Source organism: Lolium perenne, chromosome 3, assembly GCF_019359855.2.
Source record: "Lolium perenne isolate Kyuss_39 chromosome 3, Kyuss_2.0, whole genome shotgun sequence".
Lineage (NCBI taxonomy): Eukaryota > Viridiplantae > Streptophyta > Magnoliopsida > Poales > Poaceae > Lolium > Lolium perenne.
This window is the reverse complement of record NC_067246.2, coordinates 85048210-85053182: the sequence shown is the minus strand read 5'-3', so window position 1 is coordinate 85053182 and position 4973 is coordinate 85048210.

Sequence of the window (4973 nt, the reverse complement as noted above, 5' to 3'; positions counted from 1 at the left end):
TGGATTCAACCCCATATATTGTGTAGTTTTTGAATAGCAAAAATAACAAAGCAGCAACTTTTCAAACTTCAAACAATTATTAAAAATCAACCATAAATGCTTTTGAGTTGATTCCAACTCTCATAATTCACTTTTCAAATACTCTAATTGATTATGTAAAAATAGGATATGGGTACTGTATATGATCATGGGCTAGATTCAAATAGTGGCTATATGGCCATTTCTAGCTCATTTAAACTATTTCAAAAATAGTATTTAAATTATATGAGGTGTAGCATCTCATTTAAATCCTTACTCCAAATGATTCAGTGAGAGTTGATGACACATGTCTTCATGATCCATATGTTCTTATTGGAAAATATTAAATCATTCTCATAGTAGTATTTAAATTGTTCAAAACTACTTATTAAATCATATGAGATGTATTGGTCTCATTTAAATCTTTGTCTCAAGTAATTCTACGTGAGGTAGAGACCATGGTCTATTAACTCTCATATTGAATTATTTGATGATATTAAATCATTATTATGTTGGTATTAAATTGCATGAGGTGCATCACCTCATTTAAATCATTTTCCCAAATGATGAGTATGAAGTGTTGACCTTGGTCAACATGAGTCATATATTATCATATGAGGAAATTAAATCTTAAACAGGATTCAATGAGAGGAAATTATTTTCCTAATATTAAATAAGGAAACCCTAGCATAAATTGTGAATAAATGTTAAGTAGCGATGCTAGATCATTTGTGTGAGCCAATAAGGCTAATTAAGACTACTTAAGTGTTGTTTGGTGATTGTATCCTCGTATTCGTTTATAGACGCTAGTACCGGAGACTATCAAGAGGAGGAGGTATTCTACCAGGAGGAAGAGCCAGAAAACTTTGATCACCTCACCAATCAAGGCAAGCTAACACTCTTGCAAGGTCCCCTTGTGCAAAGCTCTACAAGAGCAAGGCACCATTAATTTTTTTCTTATGCTTAATGCTCCTATCCCAAGTTTTTACTTTACAAGCTTTTCTAAATTTTGTTTATCAAAGTTTACTTCTTGATTCATGATTCACTTGGTTTAGATATAGAGTAGAACAAGAGCATCAAAGTTAGCCTAGAGCAAGAAAAGCTAGTTAGCACCCCTCATGACTAGTGCTATTGCTAAATGAATAAAATTGATTACTCTAGATGGGATCATGTGAAATGAGATGACTTTGAAAACCTTGGAATGATGATTCATTCTATTGAAAGATTTTGAAGGTGAATATGACTGGTGAATGACTTGGTGAATTTTACAAAAACTGATGGTTGGGTTCGGATGCGATACCATTCCAATTTGAAAGTACCCCCACAATACCCAACATGGGTAAGGGCTTAACTAGAAATTTATGTGCTTTAGTATGGGTTCCCTCTAAACAAGCGTCATCGGGGTTAGGCTGAAGGCTGCCTCTACAACAAAAGAAGTGATGTGATATGATGTTAATATGAGGTGAATGTACGGCCCAAGCCCTGTGCAGTTCCCGGGTTGACTGCGGTTTTCACCGGGATGCCAAGCTCATGGGGAGAGGTGCTCATACTAATGTATGTAAGTGAAAGGTTATGGTTGGTAGTCCGCATACGGAGTATGGTAAATCAGGGCCAGTTAACCCTGACGGATTATTGCAAATGTTGTGGCACAAGTGTACGACCTCTGCAGAGTGTAGAACTATTCGAATAGCCGTGTCCACGGTTATGGACGGTTGGGAAGGCCATACTGTTCCGTCATCAGACCATTTTCAAAAATGTGACATATGACTTGGGACTTGAATTTGAAAGGTGAAATGGTGACCTTGAATTGAATCACAACAGAGTTGTGGGAATGACACTAATGTTCCCACTTGAGTTAGTTTAGCAAATGAAGAGTCTTTACTAAATGTTTATGAAATAAACTTGGCTTTATGCAAATAAACCTAGAGCTTAGTATCCCCTTTCTAAAATTGATAGTGCTTACACTAGTATTAGTTTGCGAGTACTTTAAAGTACTCATGGCTTTGTCCCTGGCTATTCAAATGGCCAGACTATGAAGGTGAACAGCAGTACGAGGAAGATGGACAACAGGACGTCTACGACAACTAGGACCGCTCCTGACGTCAAGCGTTGGCCTGTGGATTAGATAGCCACTACTACTTCGCTTCCGCTATTTGTGATGTTCGTTGATCAATAGATCAACTACTATTGTAATATTGGATCATGTGATCTACCCTTGTAAGACGATTATGTGTTGTAATAAATGATGACTCTATGATATTCAACTATTATGTCTCGCAACAACAATATTCCTGGGATTGCGATGTATGGCATAATAGGCATCTGGACTTAAAAATCCGGGTGTTGACATGTTTTATCAAAGTACTTTTTGATTTATGATTCACTTGCTTAGTCTTGGATTAGTACAAGAGTATCAAAGTTAGCCTAGAAGCAAAGCAAATTACTTAGCACCCCTCATACCTAGATGCTAGTGCTAAATTAAAATTGGCTATTCTAGATGGGAACTTGTGTGTGTGAAATGACTTTGAAAACCTTGGAATGATGAGTCATTCTATTGAAAGATTTTGAAGGTGAATATGACTGGTGAATGACTTGGTGAATTTTACCAAAACTGATGGTTGGGTTCGGATGCGATACCTTTCCAATTTTACAAGTACCCCCACAATACCTGAATCTGGGTAAGGCTTAGCTGGAAATTTATGTGTCTTAGTATGGGTTCCCTCTGAACAAGCGTCATAGGGGTTATGCCGAGGCTGCCTCCGTTGAAAGTGAAATGACGTGAATTGAGGTGAATTGTACGGCCAAGCCCTGTGCAGTTCCCGGGATAACAGTTGGCTATCACCGGGAGGCCAAGCTCATGGGGAGAGGTGCCTATACTAGGGTATGTAAATGAAACGTTAGGATTGGTAGTTCGCGTACTGCGTACGATAAATCAGGGCCAGTTACCCCTGACGAGCTATTGCAATTATTGTGGCACAAGTGTACAACCTCTGCAGAGTTTAACCTATTCGAATAGCCGCGTCCGCGGTCATGGACAGTTGGAAAGGCCATACTGTTCCGTCATCAGAACTTTTCCACAAATATGAATGGTGACTTGTGACTTGAGTTTGAAAGGTGACTTTGACTTTGAATCACAACTGAGTTGTGGGAATGACACTAATGTTCCCACTTGAGTTAAGTTAGGCAAATGAAAAGTCTTGGTTTACTAAAGTGCTTATGAAATAAAACTGGCTTTATGCAAATGAAACTAGAGCTTAGCATCCCCTTCCATAGTTGATAATACTTACCTTAGTATTAGTTTGCGAGTACTTTAAAGTACTCATGGCTTTGTCCCTGGCTATTCAAATGGCCAGACTATGAAGAGGAGTACCAGAACCCAGAAGAAGGACAGCAGGACGTCTACGACAACTAGGATCACTCCTGACGTCAACAGTTGCCTGTGGAATAGATGGACTACTACTACGCCACTTTGCTTCCGCTATGTGTTTTGTAATTGATCAATAGATCATCTACTATTGTAATGAGACTGGATCATGTGATCCTTTGTTGTAAGACAATTACGATGTTGTAATGAATGATGTTCTGTGATATCAATCTATTATGTCTCGCAAAAACAATATTCCTGGGATTGCGATGAATGGCATAATAGGCATCTGGACTTAAAAATCCGGGTGTTGACAGATGAGTAGTGTGAAATTCAATTGGGCATTACGACAAAGTACATAGACCGCTATCCAGCATGCATCTATGACAAGTCCACCTTCGGGTTAGCGTCCGCACCCCTTCCAGTATTAAGTTGCAAACAACAGACAATTGCATTAAGTATGGTGCGTAATGTAATCAACACAAATATCCTTAGACAAAGCATTGATGTTTTATCCCTAGTGGCAACAGCACATCCACAACCTTAGAACTTTTTGTCACTATCCCAGATTTAATGGAGGCATGAACCCACCATCGAGCATAAATACTCCCTCTTTGAGTTACAAGTAATGACTTGGCCAGAGCCTCTAGTAATAACGGAGAGCATGCAAGATCATAAACAACACATAGATGATAGATTGATAATCAACATAACATAGTATTCCATATTCATCGGATCCCAACAAACGCAACATGTAGTATTACAAATAGATGATCTTGATCATGTTAGGAAGCTCACAAGATCGAACAATGATAGCACAATGAGGAGAAGACAACCATCTAGCTACTGCTATGGACCCATAGTCCAGGGGTGAACTACTCAGACATCACTCCGGAGGCGACCCTGGCGGTGAAGAGTCCTCCGGGAGATGATTCCCCTCTCCGGCAGGGTGCCGGAGGCGATCTCCTGAATCCCCCGAGATAGGATTGGCGGCGGCGGCGTCTCTGGAAGGTTTTCTGTATCGTGGCTCTCGGTACTGGAGTTATTATCGACGAAGGCTTCTTATAGGCGGAAGGGTAGGTTTAGGGGCGACGCTAGGGGCCCACACAACAGGGCGGCACGGCCCTAGGCCTGGCCGCGCGGCCCTGGCGTGTCACCGCCTCGTCGCCCCACTTCATTTCCCTTTCGGACTTCTGGAAGCTTCGTGGAAAAATAAGACCCCGTGCGTTGATTTCTGCGTTGATTTCGTCCAATTCCGAGAATATTTCCTTACTAGGATTTCTGAAACCAAAAACAGCAGAAAACAGCAACTGGCTCTTCGGCATCTCGTTAATAGGTTAGTGCCGGAAAATGCATAAATATGACATAAAATGTGTATAAAACATGTGTGTATTGTCATAAAACAAGCATGGAACATAAGAAATTATCGATACGTTGGAGACGTATCAGCATCCCCAAGCTTAGTTCCTACTCGTCCCCGAGTAGGTAAACGATAACAAAGATAATTTCTGAAGTGACATGCTATCATAATCTTGATCAATACTATTGTAAGCACATGAGATGAATGCAGCGATTCGAAGCAATGGTAAAG